The sequence below is a fragment of the Taeniopygia guttata genome, chromosome Z (assembly GCF_048771995.1).
Source record: "Taeniopygia guttata chromosome Z, bTaeGut7.mat, whole genome shotgun sequence".
Taxonomy (NCBI): Eukaryota; Metazoa; Chordata; class Aves; order Passeriformes; family Estrildidae; genus Taeniopygia; species Taeniopygia guttata.
This window is the reverse complement of record NC_133063.1, coordinates 71,461,907-71,484,342: the sequence shown is the minus strand read 5'-3', so window position 1 is coordinate 71,484,342 and position 22,436 is coordinate 71,461,907. Positions and strand designations below refer to the sequence as shown.

Genomic DNA, 22,436 nt, shown 5'->3' with positions numbered 1-22,436 from the left:
CCATCATGATTGTAATAAGAAGGGTCTGTAGTATCAAAATGAAGTAAAGTTGTAAATTTTTTTTTTTACCATCTAGCAGTTTCCAGTCTTTTGTCATTTTTCTGCCATATACATTAATTTTTTCATGTCCTATTAAAAAATAGGACAATTTATTTTAGAAATATCAAACTGCAGCATACATTCAATTATTCACTCAGCCATGAGTTTTAAGGACAGATCTGTTTGTCAGAGATGGAAGACAGAGCTTTCATTCTGAAAATAGAATCAAGCGACCCTTAAAATTCAAGACCTCTGAAGATTAAGTTGTCTAGCTTAATCAGAAAAATTATTGAGGAATTAATTCTGCATGAATATATATGTATAGGCACACTACTGTAACTGAGAGGAGAGGACAGCTGTTTAGCTTTGAAGAAAAAATGATGACTTAAAACCAGTTATTGAGACCCAACTTTTAGATAGGTATTAGATTTAGAAATAAATATCCTAGTTGAGATATTTAAATAATATCAGAGTAACACAACTTTCAATCCTTTGAGAACACAACTATTTCAAATGTATACTTCACTCCAGAAACTTTTATAACCTCTGTGCATGGTTTTAACAAGTATAGGACTGCTTTTGTTCATTTGGACAATGATATATTTAATTCTCCGATTCCTCATTTTCCTCCTCCTTCTCCTCCTGTTCATCTGCTCATCATCATCATCATCATCTTTCAAGACTACTGGGGAAAACAAAATTTAATGCATTGACATTTTAATGTTCTTTGTACTTGCATCTATACATTAAACCAGTAACAAAATCAAATTTCATGCTTCAAAGCTTTAGCCAGCCATCAGCAAAGTGAAGGAGTACATTGTCTTGATGAGTAATTGGTTAGATATATTATTTCAGCTCCTCCTCTAAAGAATCAGAGTCTATAGCTGCAACTATAGACTGGAAGAAAAGATAGATAAAAAGACACTTACACAATATTTTTAGCTGCTGACATAATCAAGGTCATGCTGATCACCAGATTTTTATTTGAGTAGCAAATTTTCTGTGATAAGTGTGATGGGGAGTTTGGGAGATTTTTGTCAACTTTTTAATTTTCTTTACAGCAAAATGAGTAGATGGAGGTCTTGAAATGACATAATGGGAAAATTATTTTTCAGCTTCTAAATTTTATTATCAGAATAAATCACTTCTTGACAAGAAATGGAAAAAATTATGAGTTTTGTTTGACTATCTGTGTATATTTCAGATAATAAAATTCTTTCAATATTGAATACCTGGAGAAGAAGAACACATGTGGCTTCCCTTGATGTCATGACCTAGTCAGGGAGAAGTGAATACAACCATTACCCCTATGTACTCTAACAAAGGGAAGTTACCAGCTCTGGCAGCCCTCAGATCAAAAGGCTGATCGTTGTCATGGCTGACCTTGGATTGCTGCCATATCTCCACCCAGCCACTCACTCACTTCCCCTCCTTATCAGAACAGGAAGAGAAAATAAGATTGAAAATTCTTGTCATCTGTTAATGTCTCTACACTCGTTATGGGGATAGAAACATGGCACACTAGAAAATGACCTGGTTAAATTTAGATAAATAAAATAAACCAAAGATTAACGATTATGCATTTAAGATTAAAACAAAAAAAAAAAAGAAAACAATGTGCAAAATATGTACCATTTGCTACAGTGTAGCAAACATTTTATCTGTGAAGTTAAATAAAATAATTACTTTATAGTTCTAGTTAGATAAGAATACAATGAACCTCAAGGAAATCTAAGTAGTTAACTCTACCTAGCATCCTGCACATTTATAACACAGCTCCAGCATGGGTCATTTCCATGGGGTACAGTTCTTCCGGAACAGACTGGTCCAACATGAGTCCCCCTTGGGCTGTAGGTCTTATGAGAAAATATGTTGCCATTTGGGCTCTTCTTTATATTCTCCTATATGGACTTCCCACAATCCATAGCTTCCTTTAGGACATGTTTTTATGTAGTGTGGAGAGGTCTATGGCCTACAGTGTTGCTATCTTCTCCAACATGCTCTTCCATGGGCGGCAGGAGGACAACCAGATTCTCCATAGCCTTCACAGGCTGCAGAGGAATCCCTACTCCAGTGCCAGGAGCACATCTTTCTTCCTCCTCCCCTGATCCTACTGTCTATAAGCTGTTTCTCTCACATTTTATCTCATATCTGTCTCACAGCTGCGACCCGGTATATGTTGCCCTTTCCGAGATATGCGTTATCAGAGAAGCAAAATCTTCTTTGTTGATGCATTAAGCTATGTCCTGCAGTGGATCCATTTTGGAGCTGCCTGAAACTTTCTCTGTCTCATGTTGTGAAACTTCCTACTCTCACAGAAAACATCCCTCATTCTCTCCTCCCCAGTACCTTGGCACAACAGGCAGAAAATACAGGTTTATAATTAGGACTCTTGCATTATCATGAAAAAATATTTAAAAACATAATCAGAATCTCTTTCTATAAACCCACATGATTATGATTTCAAGTAGTTAGTAGACTAGTACAGTCTTGGAACAGGCCGAGATGTTAGAATCTGTACTCAGAAATCAGCTCTTATAATTCCACAATGTTTTAGAAGATGCCTTTGCATTTATTTTTTAAATAAAAAGACAATGCTTTTATAGCATAAATCAGAATATGAGAATCTCAGTCACTTTAAATTCTGAAGTCAGGATCAATGTATTTATTGACACTTTGCAGTCTGCGAATATATGTTAGAGATTTACTGTCTCTGCATTTGCCCTGTATTTTTGTGAAGTTTCTTGTTATCTCAAGCATGTCATCACTTGTAGTATAAGGACTTGCAGTCTTACTATAATAACTTGCAATCTCACCTGAAAGATACTGCAGCTGATGAAAATCTTCTTGTTAGGTCAAGAAAACCTGCAAAAAATGTTTTGAGAGGCCAGTAAAATAGCTAGTATGATGCAGAATTACAACTTTGAGGGCAGCAGGAGACTAATATGCTTATTCTCTCTTGAAAGCGTGATAGGGTAAAATATTCTTTCCACAAGGAGAATTGAGGTATAAAGGTATATGAATTTTTGCTGATAAAGAGAGGTTTTATAAAAGTACAGTGATTAATAATATAAAGAGGAAATAAGAAATTCTGTCACGGATTGCAGTGTTTTGTAATGCAAATATCATAAACAGATGTTATGAATAAAAATTCTTAAATTCGTGTGACATATAAAGATTTGTGTAGGTTTATGTTTCTGTTCTTTTTGTGTGTGTGTGTTAGTATTGTCAGTTAAAATTTCTGTTGTACACTTAGAAATAGAACTGTGGTACTCAAGTACTAGCAGAAATTAAGTGTATTTTAATATTGTTCTAACTTCTATACTTTTTCTGTGCCGTGCTTTTAGTTTAGCTATGTTCTTGGTAAAAACTTAAAAATGTAATCTACACAAACCTTGAAGTACTAAAAAATTTTTATTTGAGAACACGCTTTTATTTTTGTTCTCTTTTTTTTGCTTGTTTTATTTGTTTCTAAGTTTTATGGCTATGTCTGTAGGAAATTATTCAATGGAAAATGCTTTGACATCTTTAACTAAAGAGAGAAATTAAGCTCTCAAATGCAAAAATATTCCATTACTGAGAAAGCAAAAATTACTCTGAAAGAGGGTATCACTTTCAGGGATGGAAATTTTATGTAACATATGTGTTCATTACTTTGCTTTATTAATTTGATGTCATTTTTTCTATTAATTTGATAATGTTTCCATATTTATAATAAAAGATAATAGAAACATTAACTGTCTCCATATAAATATATCTGCAAATTACAAATTAACGTAAAATATGTATAATAAATGAAATTTCAGAGTTAGAAACGCTTTTGTAATTGTAAATTAACAACTTAAATGTGGATGAGTTGTTAAAACAGACTGTATCATGTAGTGTCATATCCCACAGGTGTGAATGAAAGGACATAGAGAAAAGGATTTAATTTTTTTAAAGGGAAGTTATCATCATCTTATGCAGCCAGCTTTTCTGTCCAAAGAATTAAGCAAAGGCTTACTGAACTTTGTAGTATTTATGGAATCCAAAAGAATATAATGTAATTTTTATAAATAAATAGCCTTTTAATCCAATATACGCTACTAAGGATAATTTGTATATATTTTCCCTTTTTCAGAAATCATGAATATCACATAAATATTGGGACTACTCACTGGTGTGTTGTTTCTGTGATGTCTGAGGCAGGGCTTCATATTATGTCCTGTGATTTTAAAAAGAAATTCTCAAATAATGTATAACATCCGTGTCCCAAGTAGCATCTAGCATATCTGAAATCTTCCACCCTCTATTCCTTTGAACAAAGGCTTTTGTGCCAGAATCTTGTAATTCTTTTCTATGAACTGATCTAATAAGAGATATTACTTCTCCACATAAGCTTTCTTTTAATGTCTAGCTTTTGTCTTTGTAGAGCAGCGTCATAGGTCTGAGTTGAATACATTGGAATTAATTATGACCAGATGCATATATGTAAACATCATTGCATAAGCTTAACCTTTTTTCTGACACTGTCAACTATATATTGGCATCTGGCTTTCTCAATTTGTTTTCTGAGAAAATGTAAATGTTTCAGGTCTGTTAGCAGGGAGTTTCAGCATACATCATAGAAGAGAGAAGTAATGCTCAGTGCTCTGTTAGTGGCTAACAGAAGTAGCACACAGCCCAAAGCGTCATGCTTATCTGTTGCTTTTATTCAGGAGCCAAAGTGATATTTCCTTCTGTTCCAAACTGATAACAAGTGCAAAATACAGGCAAAAATAACTTTGTGCCAACTCATCCCTATTTAAGGAAAAAAAAAAAAAAAAAAGAAAAAAAGAAAAAAAGAAAAACCAACTCCTGGGCTGATTTGCATGATGTTGAAATGTGTAGAAGCGGAACTAAGGGAAGGGGAAACTGAGTTCTGGGGGAAAAAAAGGAGAAGAGAAGCCAAGAAAAGACATAGGAAAATATTAAGTATATTGAAAGAAATAAATTTTAATTTAAAATTTAATAAGGAAAATACATTCTGAGAGAAAGTAGCTTTTGCTTCACTGGAATTGAAAATGGGTACCCAGTTTCCCTACATCAGCTGAAGTGTGGGATAAAAATCTCAGGATGCTGCTGCACAAGTTTGTTTCCCAATTTCAAGTTAAGAGTAACAAAAGAGAAGAGGTTTTTACCTCTAAACCTCTGGTGATGATTCAGTGATTAGTTAATTATTATAGGTCTCCTCTGCTCCTCCACCTTGGAGAATTCCAGACTAGAGGTGTTGTTTTCAAGATGCAACTTGTGATGACATATACAGCAAAGTGAATTTATCTTTAAAGTACTTTGGAGAGATTTAATTCTCAGTTGCACTCATTTACCCTTGAAGTCTAAAAGTATCAAGAAAACACAATTAGATTCCTCTGTACTTTTCTTTTGGAAATATTGTTGGTTTCTGAGAAAATCTTCAAACCCTTTTGGAATACTGCCCGTGAATAAATGTTTGAAATTCAAAAATATTACAGGAGTTGTAACAAAAGACCTTTTTCAGTTCTGTACTGATAGTTATTTGTGGTCAAATCTGTAAGCATTTTCAATTAAAATTCTCTGAACAGAGGATTTATGTATAAACAACTTCCACTAAAGCTTGTACTGAAGGAGCAACTACAAAAGGGCTTCTGGGAGAATGAGTTTACTAATGGTGTGAGTTTGGACCTGCAAAGTACTTCTGGAATAATGTTTCTGGAATAGACTTTTTATTTCTTGGAATGATGTATATGTCTAAGATTAGGAATTTGTTTCTTATATTAGAATTAGAACATAGTAAAAGAATCTTTCAGCTGTTAGGAAATTGCATATTAATTTTATAAAATTATTTCAATTGTTTTTAACGAAGGAATTATTTAAGCAATTAGACAACAGGGAAAGCATTAATGAATTTTTTTTAACTTAGAGGATAGTTATTTTTCTGATGAAATAAAGATGTGCAATTTGCTTTCAATAAAATAACATTAATTCATAAAATAATGTCAGTATGCGACAAGGTCTAGTTCTCCTAAATGTTTGCACTCTAAATGAAAGGCCATAAATTTATCAGATGTGCAGCACCTCTCCCACCAATATTTATATACAGCATTGAATAACTAGCTAAATACTATTATTCCATATTCTTGTAGAGACTTTTTTATAACCTATCATTTCCCCATAAGCTGTATATCCTTTACAGCAAGGAATGTTGATGAAGAAAAATCTGAAATTGTCTAAGCCACCTGTGATTTTCTGAATGCTGCTATTCTGTCCATATTGCTACCATTGTGTGAAAGCTCACTATTAAGTCAGTGAGTTTCTGAAAAATTTGTTGGCTGTAGAAACCAATTCATTGTGTTTCAATACAACTGAGAGTTATAATATGTTAGGTTTTCTTTTGGTTGAAAGGACAGAAATATCATACAGTCACAAGACAACAAAATTACTGAATATGTACATATTCTAGGCATAATAAATGTCTGGTTTTCCCACTGTGTTTCCCCCACATATTTTCATTAATATCTCTGTCTCTTCAGATATCTCTGTCTCTGTTGCCATGCTGCTGCTGGTTGACCTTCTTTTACCTGCAAATACCTTTCATGAAGAGTGATAGTATAATTTTTTCCCCAGGAATATAAGTTAAACTGATTGGACTGTGGTTTTCAGAACTTTCTTTTCCCCATCTTCTTGTAAATTTATATTTATATTATTATGTTATGTTATGTTATGTTATGTTATGTTATGTTATGTTATGTTATGTTATGTTATATTATATTATATTATATTATATTATATTATATTATATTATATTATGTTTTATTTATTATATTAAGTTGTTCTTTTAGTCAGTTAGGACTTCTTGTCTTCATTTCCTTTCAAAGGTGATAGAGAGCAGTTTAAAATTAAGATACTTTTTTCTTTAACCTTTTCTTTTATAAATAATTTTGTCATAAATTTGAAGTCTATAGTCCCTAATAAGAAGAAACCTGGAAAAAAGAAATGGTACTTCAAGATCAAAATAAAACTGAAACTATGTCATTTAGATACCTACATTAAACTACTTTGCTGTGAAACACTTCTATTTGCTACTGCTAAAATTTCTGACTAATTTCTTCAGCACCAACATTTTGAAATACATACATATATGGTTAAATATATATGTGAATAGATATATATTAAATAAATTATTGTTTAGAACACTTATTTATATGTATATTGTATCACACAGTCAAGGAAAAATTCAGAGTGAAACTGTCTATGCTTCTATCCTTTGTGTAACTGCTTTGATACCCCTTAATGAGACAGGCTAAGATAATAGAATAAATGTCTTATTGCACTTGGAAGTAAGAAAAAAAAATAGTAACTGACACTATATTTCATTCCAGGTGGGAGTAAAAAGCAACTATTTTTCTCACCGTTTACAACGCAGTTAAGAATTTGACTGACAGAATGTTGGCACCAGCTGCGGTAGAACTGATCAGCCTCAACTCCAAGTAAGTGATGTCTTGCACATTTGGAGATTCATTTCAGACTAAATTTACAAAATCTTCTATCAGAAAGTAATGACAAATTATTATAAAACATAAATATAAACATGAAATGGGGGAAATATTCAATGATCAAGAAAATGTAGACAACAAATAGTCTGTTGATATAGAAGAATAACTGGTGGGAAAAAACAAGTGAGAATATTTGGGTGCTAATTAAATTAACCTTGCTTCCCACTGCATTTCTCATGGGAGACAATTGTGGGTGAAGGACAGAGTAAGAAGCCTAGGTGGTCCAAAAATTATCTCTGAAGGGGGTCCACATGTTATTCTTCACATGGTGGAGGTGACAGCAGTGCTACCGTCACGTACATAGGAATTATGCACACACATTAAAGTGCATTGCTCGTCCTTCTAGTCTTAGATTTTTAATATTCATGGACACCAGTATCTCAATTCTATTTAGAGTTTTGTTTTCTTTCCTGATAGAATTTGAAAATTTCCTCTTTTCTTATAGCTAGAAGGAAATGTGGAGAAAATAAATGCAGAATGGTTTACAGTTTGTTGGATCTGCTTTTTACTCACAATATAATGTCTCAGTGAAAATCTATTTTCCTCTTTGAAAACTGCTAAAAAACCTGGATGATACCAGCCTGGGAAAAGGAGAAAAGGGTAAACAATAAAGAGGGAAGAAAAAAGAATGAGGTGGCTGACTCATTCTGACTGGTATTACTACAATATGTTCATTTATCAGAGAGAAAAAAAAGATAAAATTGTTGAATGTCTGAAAACGTATTGGTGTCACTGCAAAACAAACAACTAGCTCACTTTATTGAAGTTCTTGAAAGTTTGAAAACTGCTCAAAATACATATATTTAGAGCTAGTTGCATAGACATAGTCTAAAAGAGAAGCTAAACTTTTTTCATTGTCAGAATTTGTCTTGGATCATCAATTGCTTTACCGATTATTAGAAATACTGACAAACTTGAAATGTATGTTTGTATTCTTGGCCCACTGCTAGCCAAACCTAGGTAGTTTATCACTTATATACAGTATTTGCTACATTAAAGAATAGAATTAGGACTCTTGACAGGTTTTCAAATGTATTGAATAAAGTGTGCTAATATTTGTTAGTAGCTACTGAAAAAGATGAATCCTAGCAAGAATTTATGCTAAAACACCTTGAGACTTTGAGAAGGTGAGTTCTTTGTAATTATCTAATTAATGACAAGATGAAGCAATTAATGAGCAACACCCCATATGATTTAGACATATCTTTGCCAAAATTCACTCTTGAAAATGATATATACTTACAGAGGGGAAAGATCTCAAGCTGGAGTACAATCACCTTGTGACCATTGCCTAGGTATCCTGGAGACTGCTAAATATACATATATGTATACATATATGAAATAGACATATTTTTTCTAGTTGTCAACTTATTCATTTCTTGTAAACACGTTTCAGTTCTTATGAATGGAGCAGATTGGGTTTTTAAAAAAATATATGAAATATTAGAAACAATTTTCTACTGTTTCCTTGCACAAACCAGTCATTAGTGGTAAAAAGAGTAAGAATATTTTTGGATGTTATTTACCCAATATTTAAATATTCTAAGGTCAGACAAAGAAATCAAAAGTTTATCCAGTTCTCAAGCAGCAAAAAGACTTTACTTCTTAGAAACACATATACTAAGCAGAAGCAATGTGGAAGTATAATAGATGTTATCTATTTCTTCAATTGTATGCAAGTTGAAATTAGCACCAGTACCACAAAACTTTACTGAATATTTAATCCATTCTATTTACTATCTGATCCTAAAATTCTGTGTCTCACAAACTCAAAATATTTCTCAGGTGTGAGAAAAATGTATGGAATTATCAGAGTTAATAAACAAATTGATTGATGAGGAATTTGTATGGTGTACACATCCCTTTGAGGACATAGTTTTTATAGCAGCTTTATTTTACTTATTTGTTATTTTAAATTGAAATTAATAATTTAGAACTATCACGATAATCACAGATTATATATGGCAGATAAGTAGCATCTTATATTTTAACATCTGTCATATGAACTGAAGAACAGAGGTGACTCTGGATCAAAGATTCATTATTTAACAAGTTTCATCAAATCCGGGTATGGACAAATCATAACTATCCAATGTGACAGCCTTGATGAGAAGACAGTAGAGAGACAAAGATGCCTGCACTTGATTATCCTGACTTTACAAAGTGCTTTGACGCAGCTTTCATAGTACCTTTGTTAGCAGGTAGGCAATTACCTGAAGCAGATGATCAGTCTTACTGTTGTGATCCATAATACAAAGCCCAGCTAGTTACCAGAAAGCTGTACTTTCTGTCTAGGATAAATACCAAGACTAATAATGTTTAATGTTCTTCATTAATAGCCTGAATAGGGGCACAGATTTCACTCTTATCATGCTTGCAGAAGATCCAAAGCATTCGTGAAGAGATCAACACAGTAGGAGTTAGGGCTTCTGCAGAGACAAATGATCTGACAGGAACCTCATGAAAATGGATGTGAAGTGCTGCATCTTGGAAACAAAAGTTTGGGCTGATGCTGACCAGCTGCGGCGCTGCTCTGCAGTAATGTCTCTGGGACCTCTGGAGCCACTAGGCCCTTCCCAAGGCAGCAGTAGACTCAGAAAAAGCAGTCTCAAACCCTGGACTGCATTAGCAAAGATGAAGCCAGCAGATACGGGAAAGTGATTTTGCACTGCTGTTCATACTGTGAAATCACATCTGGTAGGCTTAGCGAACCAGAGTATGAGACAGGCATTGATAAAATGGAGTTAGACTTAACCTTTGTGGTATGGAGACTAATTGCAAGAAAGCCTGTGAGATGGTGAGATAGCTCTTTACCATAACATATGGTCCTCTTTTTATTTTGGATGTCAAAATAGCCTTTTTGAGGCAACGTATGAAGAATAAGAGAAAATATCAGAAATTCTGGCTTAAATGGGGCCAAGATACCTATTGTAGCACAGCACAGCTAAGAGCATCCCGGGTTAATTTTTTACATTGGTATATATATTCAATATGTACCATTGAGATTGATCCCAAATATTAACTGGCATGTGGTGAAAAGAATTCAGAATTAAGTGTGTGATGAGAATGTGACTAAGTTTTTAAGATATTTAAATACTCCGGGACACAAAAAAAAAAAAAAAAACAGATGAAAAATGAGTATGTTAAGTTATATATTTTACAAGTACTTCTAGTGAGCAAACTACAAGAGCTAAAGCAAGAGACTACTTTTGAATATAAATATAATATGTGTATATTAGTCTATTAAGCTTAACACTTACAATATGAGTGACAAAAAATACAATACAGAAAATGAAGGATATAGAGCTTAAGACTATTATTGTTCAAGTTACAGCAGTTTAAAATACCCTGACACCAGAATACTCAATCTATTTCTAGGCCATCTTTGTCCCAATGATAGAGTAAAAGGCAAAGAAAAGAAATATTGTTGTATTCATTCTACATTTGGGAAAAAGGTCACAGCAAAGTGAACATTTGACATTAGGAGTCTGCTATTGGGCCAAAAATGGAATCGGTTTATCTTGACCCTTGTTCCAGGGTTTCAGACTTCATCTCTACAAAAGGTCAACACTTTGCATCTGGGTAACATCAGGATCAAATTTTCACAAGCTTTTAGTACCCTCACTGGGCGAGGTCTTCTATTCTTTCCACAGAGAGCACTTAACTGATTATCAACTGATAGTCCCTCATTTTAATATATACTGAAGGTCAAGGTTAACATTTTAGCAGGTTTCCTGTATGATGACAAAATTTGACAAGGTCTAATTGGTTGTGATTTGTCTTTTAATCTTGTAATCTCTTACTATTGTTTCATTTATATGTGTGAAGATAATGGAATTTAGAGACATATTGAACTGACATTTCCCTTAGACACAGGAAAAAAGAAACTATATGTATTGATGACATTTCTCTGGATTGCTTCAACTCAAAATAAGGGCAAGAAAAAAGCTTAGCTTCTGTATCCCTCTTTTTTAGTGCTTTGAATAGGCAGGGAGTGAGTAGGGGTAATAGTTCTTGTTACCAGTTTTGGAGCTGTTGTGTACATGGCATTGTTTGCAAGGTAAGAAGTTCTGTTTACTGTTTGTTCATCAATAGTGAGTTTAAAAGTTATATCTAGACAAAAGAGGAAACCGATTCCCTTTAAACATGATGAATATTGTCTGCAGTTCTTAAACTAAGGCCTGTTAATATATTAAAATTAAGGCTTGAGAGCATTTTGCATAAGTTTAAAAGCACCTTCTGAAGGTAGAATATTAATGTAAATAACATATTCTTAAAAGTCTTTGAAACAAGAACATCTACAAAGATAGAATTTTAAGTACTTTGCATATTTGTAAGTGAATAATTTGCACTATGTACGGTATATGCAATGTACTTTATATACAATACACACATACACACAATAATAAAAAAGCCACTCAATAAATGAAGCAATCCAAGAGCAGACCAAACAGAGATGGCATGTGAATATAATAATATGAATAACACTGCATGTAGAATCTCAACTCTTCTATTTTATAATCCCTGCGGAGTGAAACTGCTCTTCTTTTCATGCAAATGTGAAATTCAGGTGAGCAAAAGCAATTAATTTCCCCAATGTATTTTAGGAAATACATGGAAGCCCAGGGAGATTGATACTTTTCCAGATCCTATGTTAGGGTCTTGAAAATGCTGCCCTTTATGAAAGGGTGTCATTAATATAGAAAACAAGTAGTCCATTTTCACTTTCACATAAAAATATTTGTATTTAAAAAGGGCAACAATTTTTGGAAACAACTTATGGCATTGGGAATATTGCTATTTTTTGTCATCCTGTACAAACTGGTGGTAAAAGAAAGCTGTCATACATCTCTATTTCATATGATACACACATCTTATCTTATGAATTTTTACGTAACTTTTAGGTCAGGTAATATACTTGACTGAGTTTTGATATGGGGTGTGCTTGTTTATGTGTGATATGAATTTGGGCAGATCCTATCTGTTCAGCTAGGTTGATCTCAGTAGTGCTTTGTGCAGACATTCAAGCTGACAATTTGCCTTGAGTTGAACATAAAATTGGAGCTAAAACTGTTCAGTCATGTCCTAGCTAAAGCTTGGATAAAATATCTTGTTGTGTCCATTATTTTTTTAAAAGTATACAGCTTTTACTGTAGATAAACTATCACTTCTTTCACTATAAATCAGAGTAATTATTGAGAAGACAATAGTTTACTTCAATTTCTAGCAAAGATTGCCACATTTTGCAAGGTGATTTACCTCTGGAAATATCTTTGTACATATTCTCTATAAAAACTTCTTATAAGTTTTTGTCTGTATGGAAGCTTCTACATGTGATTATGTAGTCTTTTTGCCTGTATGCTAAGAAGACTAGATCTTATTAAGTGTGAAAAGTTATCACTTTACGATGCAAAAAATAGTATTTTATTAGTATAATTGAAATACTGAAAGTCTAAATAAAATACTATTGCTAGTTCAGATGTTATTATGCATAAGGAAAGAAATTAAATTTGCTGATGACACCAAACTGACAGATGCTGTTGACGCTTGAGAATAAGAACATTTGCAAAGGGATCTGGGTAGGTTTGATCCCACAATTTAAAAGGATTTTACGATCTTTGAATCTATCTAGAGGAGGGCAACAAAGCTCATGAAAAAGCTGAAAAACATGTCCTGTGAAGAATGGCTAAGGACCTTGGGCTTGTCCAGTTTGTAGGAAAAGCAGCTCAAAGGTGACCTGACTTTTCTCTGCAGATTCCTGAGGAGAAGTGGAAATTAAGGTGCTGACTCTTCTCTGGTGTCCAGTGATAAGACAAGTGGGAATGGTTCCAAACTGTGACAGAGGAATTTCAGACTGGACATTCGGAAGATTTTTACTTAGAGGATGGTCAAAGCCTGGAAAGTAATTGTGGTTGATGTGTCAGTATTTAGAGGTGTTTGGACAACACCCTTAGCAACAGGCTTCAACTTTGGATCAGCCTTGAGATGGCTGAGCAGTTGGAGTACATGTTTGTAGACCACTTCCAACTAAAGTATTCTGTTCTGTTCTATTCTGCTCTAAAGAATAAACAAAAGATATATTACTAGAGGATATATCTCCATAATCATCATAGAATTATAAAATTAGAAGGGGACCAGATTAGAAGGTGACCTCAAAGATCATCTGGTCCAAACTTTCTTGTCAAAAGCATGGTCTAGACAAGGTTTTAGAACCCCGTCCATCTGAATTTTAAGTGTCCAACACTGTAGAATCTACCATTTCCTTGCAGAGATTATTCAGAAGTCTGTTTGTTTTGAAAAAACTTTCCTCTTGCATGTGATGAGATTATCCTTGGAAGTCACTTGTACCCCTTACCCCATATCTTTTCCAAATGGTTCGTGAAAAGGGAGTCTGTCTTTGTAGTCACTCTTCAGATTTTCCTGTGTGGATGTTGTCATGGCCCATCAATTTTCAGAGGTGGAGCTGCTGTAAAATTTACTCACCAGCTCTTCCTTCAATGAAGGTGGATTTGTGTTTATTTCAACCTAGACTTTTGCTGCCAGGGTCTAGCAGTCCTGGTGCAGAGGTGAATAAAGTGCTGAGAACTTCATTCAGCGCTTTTGGTGACTGATTCACGTCTCCTGTTTAACAGGACAATATTTTCTTTCTGTTTCTTTTTGTTATTGAACAGTTTCTTGTAGTTTTTGACATAGCTGGTCAATACCAGTTTTATCCGGTATTTGCATCTCTGCACACCTTGGAAATGCTCTTGAGTTTCTCAGTGGGTTTTGACATTTTTGATGTGCTTCTCTTTTGGTTGTGATCAAACTCAAAAGCTTGTAGTTCAGCCAAGGGGATCTCTTGGTCTGCCTATTTCCCTTATCTTTAAAGGGGATTAACTGGTTTTTACTTCCAGAAGTGCACTCCTGAAAAACTCTCAACATTCACCATCTCCTTTTTCCTCCAGGGAAGCTTCTACAGAATACCTCCCAGCTGTGTTCTGAGCATGTTGAAGTTTGGTCTTCTAAAATCTTTGTCTTTAAAATCTCTAAAATCTTGTGTGCTCCCTTCGAACTCAAGCTTCACAATATTGCAGCTAAGGCTATGACTAACCAAGATAATTGCATTGCAGGTTTTCTTGGTTTGTGAGCAACAAGTCTAGCTGTGCCTCATTCCTTTTTGATACATCTAGCATTTGTCCTCTACCCATTTCAGGAGCTTGCTAGATTTTATGTGAGCTGCTATATTCTTCTTCCTACAAATGTCTGGGTTCTTAAAGTGCCCCATAAGAATCAAGTTCTGTTGATCCAAAGCTTGACAAATTCTTTATAACCATAGAGTTTCCAGTATAATCTGAACCACTTTTCTTGTCATTTACTCCCTTTGCTCCTCTACACTCCATTATGCACGCCATTTCCAAGCAGCCTCTGTTTACATGCCAGCAAGCTTCCTTTAGTCTTGACTGAATCATTATGAAAACCCCATAGATGTTACATACAGACTTCACATATTTGTTATAAAATTTGATTTAAAATTTGAGTTTTTCACTAAAAATCACCAAAACTAAACAAAACAACCCCCTCCTACATGCACATACAAAAAGAGAAAAATCCCAAATCAACCAACCAAAAACCATCAAAAAACTCAACAAACCAAAACCTCCAACTAAAACAAAACAGAGAGGGGAAGGTCAGGGGAAAAGATCATATCTAAACAAGTTTAAGTATAACTTCAGGCAGCTGAAGGCTGCTGTTCACTTTGAAGACAAAGTGAGACTGATTAACTTAATTTATGAAAGTTTGCAGAATAAATATAATACCTGTGATATGCTACTGGAAATAGTGAAGTTTTCACTTACTGCAATGAGCATTGTACAGTCTGTAAGTACTTTTCCTAGTACTGAAGACTGTTATATTGTCATTATAAGAAAGAAATAATCTTCTCTATGCTGCCAGTGTTATCTATGTGATTTGTGGATATTTCAGAACAGGACTTAGTGTAAAAAATCTATCATAAAATTTTAGCTACTCATTAAATAAGCATTATATCTTCCCTTAATTTCTTACCTGTGTGACTCAGAAATGTCAGAACTGATACAAATAGCAAAATTCACTCATTTAAAGCATTTTTAAATGTTTTACTTTGCTGACATATTCATATTTACTATGAAAAGAAGTGACACCTTCCCTTATCTCTGGTAATCTCTCGTTTTCTATTAGGTTTTATATTTTGCATATTGTCTTCGGCTACTTTTCTCTAGTGTGCTTTACTCAAATTCAGAAGTAAATATTTAAACATGGAGAGTTGGTAGTTCATTTCCTATCAATGTAGAAGCAGTCACAAAAATTCTGTTGTTTTCACCTAAATATGTTGGAATTAAATGCATAGTAATTGGAGCAAAATTATTTGGATTTCCTAGAACAGAAAATAAGAGGGAACATTCTTGTCTCTGTATCTCATCTTCCTCCATCTCCTTTTGACTCAAATCCCAAATTAAACAGATTATAAAATCTAAAAGTGACATTGCCAGAAAACTATTAGGTTTCTTATTTCTTTCCTTTATGATACTGATTTTTATTTTCATATGTGAATAAATATATTACCTATAGCAGTACAGCTGCTGATTGAATTATTTCTAAAGAAAAGTCTGGTTCCTTTACTCAGGAATATTTGCAGTAACCTATAGGAAAGAAGTTCTGAATTAATTGCTAACATTGCAAATCAAACATAGAAACAGACATTTTAAAAAACCAAACCCCTTTATATCTTATCTGTGGTCAGTCCAAACCTCACAAACAATTGTATTGTGATGATGTCTGTCCTTTTCTTGAAAATCAGTTTAAATCTAGTTTGCTGTTCTCTGTAAGTTATTAGCATTCAAATAGAGTCAGTCAGATTGTCAAGCAGGCTACATGCACACAAACACATCACTGCTTATTACAGCAAAAATTATGTTTAAAACTTTACATCTTTAAAGCATTTTAGCAGTAAGTATAACACTTGATCCCTCCATCTCTACATGTTTAGTGAGGTTGTAAAAAATTCAGCAATGCTCCAAGAGGACAACTAATGCATCTGGTTTTTTTTTTTTTTAATCTTTTCTTTGGAGGTCCCTTCTGAAATCTGTATAAAACTTGTTCCAGACCTGGTGCATTTCAGTTTTCTCCATGAAACTCTGTCCTTGTAGGGCAGATCACTTCAGTGTTGACCTATTGTATCATCACTGAAAGAGCACAAACTATTAGTTTGCAGTGGACCACAATAGAGTTCTCAGACAAATATACAGTTACTAATTTAGAATGCCAAATGTGAGTGCTCACATTCAGCAAAGAGAACACTGAGGACTGATGATTACATAATAGATTCATAGATTACATCTCCATTCACACATTTTGGCTTCACTTGCTGTAACTAACTCTTCGGACTGAAATTATAGTTTTTTGTCTCTTCACTGCAGCTACTCTCCTCTGCTCCTCAGGGCTGCAAAGGACACATGGCCTGGAACCACCATGCATGTGAATTCAGCTTAGAATGTGCTTTTACAACTGTAAAAAGTACAGGTAGTGTATGTATGTATGACAGGTATCTCCTGTCTGACTAGAAAGGTTGTATACTGTTAGCTAGAAAGATATTAGATATTCACACAAAATAATTATTACAATAATTAGGAAGGTTTTCTGATTTTATGTAATTGTTACTTTAAATGCCATTTCCTTTTTTAGTAGAGAACATTATTAAAACATAATGAGAACATAATAAAAAATTATGCTTCTATTAAATATAGCTGAACATAGACGAGATGCTGTTCTAGATAGATGTAACTAATGAGCAGGAAATTCTTCAACTTGTATTTCCTTTGAAGTGTTTAAGGTAGTCCTTGTAGAGGGCAGGAGAATCAGCAGGGACAGAACACTGGCATGCTTCCCATCCTAAGGGACAGCTGGATCATGATGGACAGATTTCCAACAGTAGTATGACATTTCTGGAGGATTTGTGTATGACAGATGGGATACCACCTGCTGACAAATTGAAGGGGCTATGTTAACATTATTGAAAATAGGAAACTCTAAAATATGAGTAAATTAAGGATGTCACATCTTTTGCTCCTAATGTGTCAGGAAATATCAAGATTTATAAAGAGGTGAAACACAGAGGACAACTAACTCATTTGAAACTTATCCCAAAGTTTTGAATATTTAGAATGTAAAGGATACTGGAGGTATGCATAGATTATTAGGCTGAACAAATGTCTTTAAGGACAGATTGATCATAGCTGTTGCAGCCTGAATTGCTGCTAGTAAAGTCCAGGGTAAAGAAGAAGAAAGGGCCTTTGCATGATATCCACAGATGTTTAATTCAGCCACTCAGTGAGATGTTCAGAGTCCCCGGCACACACATGGAGGGTCCAAGTTTCTCTCTCTCCAAGGGCCTGGAGTGACCCTGGTCCTAGGACAGTACAAAGATAAGGGTCAGTCAGGGAATAGGGAGGGAATGACTCAGGGACACAGGAACCGAAACAGGAACTGGTTAAGGAGCCAACAGGGTGTTTACCATCTTTTGAGGGAAGTTTCTTGTGTCTTTTCTCTCCAACCCAGGGGATGCCCCCATGATCTCCACACATAGCTGTCACTATTAAACAAAATATGGATACAACCGCCTCTGTTACTTTCATGGAAAAGTAGCTTCTTTACCACATTAGCAGTATTACTACCTTTTTTTAAGACCCTTCCTGTCATGCAGGAGAATTTCTGTGCCTTTAAGTTTCAGTTGTCATGTGAATGCATCCAGTGTGGAGAAACATTCAGCATCAAATTAAATTAACTTAACCAAACTTTAGCCATTTGACTTCTGAATATCTGTAGAGGAATTATGCGCACTTTGAATTTACTTTTTTTGTAGTATTTAAATTATTTTTAAATATGCTTATACAGAAAGACTCCATCAGAATGATTATAAAAGGCCAGTCTTACACATATACTTTTATTATGTAAGGCATAGTTCTAACTAATAAGAATTTCTACCTTTTATGTATGATTACTCTTATGTTTAAATAAAGTAAAAAATCCCCTCATTTAAACATTTATTTAAATGAGCAAAAAGAATAGGTGAGGAACTAGCAGCAGCAGGTAATTTCTAAAACAGAAGGCAGTATAAATTTTAGCCCATATTAAAGAAAATATAAAAGAATAAAAAAACCTGAGATGTAAAAATAATGATGAAGACTGGCAAATAGGAAGATAAGCCTTTGGCAAGGAGATAGAAAGTTTGCAATTCAAATTTTCTGTTTTCTAGAAAATAAGTGTTCTAAAATAATTCTAAGCTCCTAGACCTACATGGTAAACTACCTCTTATTCTCCATTTTGTATTCAATAGGCAAAATTTGCTCACTACTGAGTAGTGCAATGACACATTATGTCCATATTTCCCATAATAAATGTATCCCCCCGTAAGAAGATTTTCACTGGAGATAGTGTTACTTGTTGCAGAACAAAGAACTTGTCAGCTCTGAAAGGATGTGCAAATTCTTTTCTTTAGTATTTGGAAGAGTATTATGTTTTTTTAAGGCTCCCTGCCCCTGGAAGATGGGACAAGTAGCTGATCCATTAAACAGGAAAAAGGAGTACTTTGTTTTAAGAACAAAGTCCTGCCGTTTTCAGGACTTTAAGGTCTTTGGCTGTAAGCAATCTCTTGTTTCCTATTGCTCAAAGTTATGGTAATAATTTTTCTTTGCTCTACCCTTTTTTCCTGGTAAATTTGTATTAAAAATAGAAATCTGTTTCAGAAGGCATTGAAGCTAATCTCAAGCTTGTAGTATCACTTGTAGTGCAAAGATCATAAAAGTTCTGTTTTGTTTTATTTTATTTACTTATTTTTCTGTTGCTTTAAATAATTATGATATGTGCAAATTATAGTCACATAAGCAATAGTTCACAAACTACCGACTAATTCATTGATTACTTCTGCTTTGAAATATGACTACCATTTCTGCTGACACTTACAAGTAAGATGATTTACGGACAACACTTTCCCAATTAACTTTATAATGTATAACTTTATTTAAAAATCATATTACTATGTTAAACATACTAAATAGGCAATAGAATTCCTATCGCTAAGGCCCAGATATTTATGTTATAGAAATTCACAGTTATTTAAATATTTATAAAATGAGAGTTGAGAGAAGCATTTTGAAAAGCAGTTAATAATGAACAGACATCAAGGGAGCCATCATTATAACAGCAAAATGCTGTGCAATTCCAATAACTTCCCTGGTGCAGAAGCAGGCCATCAAATTTAATTAAAAGCAGTCAAAAATAAACTGAAAAATTGAACTGCAAAAGTCTATCCTTTGCCAGCAGCTGAAGGCAAAGAGAAAGAGAAGGGAGAACCTTGAAAGTAGTAATGAATTGATAAGCCTTTCTGCCTGCAACTTGTAATTTGTTCTGTCAGATTTTAGTATCAGTTAAACTAGATTAATAGAACAACCACTGTCTCTCTATCTTCAATCCTATGCCCTGTCTTTTTCTTATGGGTTTTGATGGTAAATGAAAGTCTGAGAGGGTAAAAAATTAAATTAATTTCCTTGTTTGCTGATTTCTTTTATATAATTCTGTCATGTACATTAGTTAGATACAGGCAAAATAAAAACAATTTAAGAGACAGAAATAAATATTTCTATTGAATTTTTTTTCTGGTTCTCCCGGAGAAATTTCATATCTTTTTAACCAATAAAGGTAGATATCACATGCAAAGTTCATCTGCCACTACAGGCTCCCATGGGGAAATTAAAGATAAGGAGAATCATTTGTAATGTACTAGGACTAGCAAATTTATTACTGCTTTATATGCTCAGATTAATGTGGATATATTCAAACTGTACCACAAGGACAGAACCAATTTACTTTAGATCATTTTATTTTTTATAATAATAATGTTTTAATGAAGCTAAATCTTCCCTGCTGTGACTTTATTATGTTTTTCAACATCACTGAAAAATAGATTATGTTGACTTGTAACAGAGCTCATGAAACAGCAGGAATTTGGAGGCAGAAGATCAATTATATTTTAGTGGTCAATACAGAATTAGGAGAGGCAAAAGCCAAGTAGATTCTGGGAAATAAACCAATTGAAAGAAAATAAAGAAAAAAAAGCAAATTGCTTCCATGCCAATCAACATTAAACATTACAATTTTTATACGGGTTATGAAGACACAATAGTTTCCTAAGATGGAAATTTCCAGTCTAGAAGGTATTTTAGGAGGATTGACATTATCATAAAACAAAGTGCATAGGAACTGTGATGTTGAAAGACTGCATAAAATTGATAGCAATACGACTGATTAATAACACTCTTTGATAATAAATCAACCCTTATGAAATTAAAAGAAGTGGCCTAAGTCAAGAAATTTATAGCATGCCATTCAATTTTCATCAGTTATCAGAATTTGAAAGGTAAATAATAATTAACTAAAAATGGGAGTTAAACTTTCCCCTCATTCTAATTTCTCTCCATCACCAGTCAAAGTTTACGCTCTTGAGTTCAGGAGTAAGCAAACTTTCAAGAAAGATTTTCTTATAATTTGCTAGATATTGAAAAAAGTGGTCCTCAAATCACTAACTCTTGGTGAAATTTCTAGTTATTTTTGATGATGTTATATTAAATTTTAGATACCCTTTACACTAAAATAATGTTTAAAAACCACTCCAAAAGACATGAAAGGAGAGTCCACTACCCTCACTTATATAGAAAAAACTCTTATTTTATGCATTATGTAGGAAGACTTTCTTGGATGTTATACAAAGCAATAAGATTAATATCCATGTACCAGACTTCCTTGTACTTCTGATATGCAAAAGAACTCTATATTGTTAATGCATATTAGTTATCATTCTTTAAACCTATTCTGCATGATTCACAATGAGACAGAAAATACTTACAGGCACCTTGTATTCTAAACAAGTGAGTGAAAGAATGACTCGATTTTTTATCTTTTTAATTCTTTGCAATGAATGTGCATATATGAGGCTATGATACTCCAGTACACTGTCAGCCTGATGTGGACAAATCTGAGATTGCTCTGGTGCAGGCAGATAATAAAATAGTCAAATTCTTGGAAATAAATACAGGAAACATGATAACTTCAGTTAGTCTGAACAGCATTTATCACCTGAGGTACTCAGACTGAAAAAATATCCAGCATGATGTTAAAACTGAATCTGAAGCAAATGTGTGCCAAGGCTGGTCTGCAATATTCACTTTCCCACTAGCCCCACCTGAAAAACAAGTCACAGAAGATATGAATGTCCCCACATATCAGCCACCTACACCAGGACCCTTGAATTGGATACAATAAGTCAGTCATCAGTGTTTTCCCATTTATCCTTAAAGAGGAGATCATCTTGACTTGCACTTATGGGGATAGGTGGAGAAATTCCCTTATGACATGATTCAGTGAAGCAGCTAAAATTGTGTCTGTTCTATTTCTAGAAGGTTATCAAGAACTGGTTTGAGAGAAATGACTGGTGCATATATTTTTCAGATGGTTGGAAGGTCCCTGTTCTTATCACAAGTCATTGATTTCCATGAACATATAGCCAGGCTGTCACACTGATATGTAGCCACATTCAACCTAGAAAATAAAAGAGAAACTCTCAAAATCCGTCACATCTTAACAGAGTGAAATTCTGAAATATAAACGTGGTATCCTTTGGCCTAGAGTGATTATGCAAATGCCTTTTCTCCTGGTGCAAGCTAAGATATGAAAGGATAAAAAGGAATGACATACATCATTCTGCTGTAAATCAAAACTCTTTTTCCCCCAGGTGTGTTCCCAGTTCTTAAAAAAAAAAAAAAAAAAGAAAAATAG

General features: G+C 33.8%; 1 protein-coding gene across 29 annotated transcripts in view; it reads left to right on the top strand.

Annotated features, from left to right (window-relative positions):
- Positions 1–22,436, top strand: part of PTPRD (protein tyrosine phosphatase receptor type D) — a 1,149,749-nt gene that overhangs the window by 282,276 nt on the left and 845,037 nt on the right. For all 29 annotated transcript variants that reach the window (XM_072921655.1, XM_072921648.1, XM_072921647.1 and 26 more), the window contains one exon: positions 7,416–7,523. The gene's annotated coding sequence lies outside the window, so the exon portion shown is untranslated. The remainder of the gene's footprint in view (positions 1–7,415; positions 7,524–22,436) is intronic.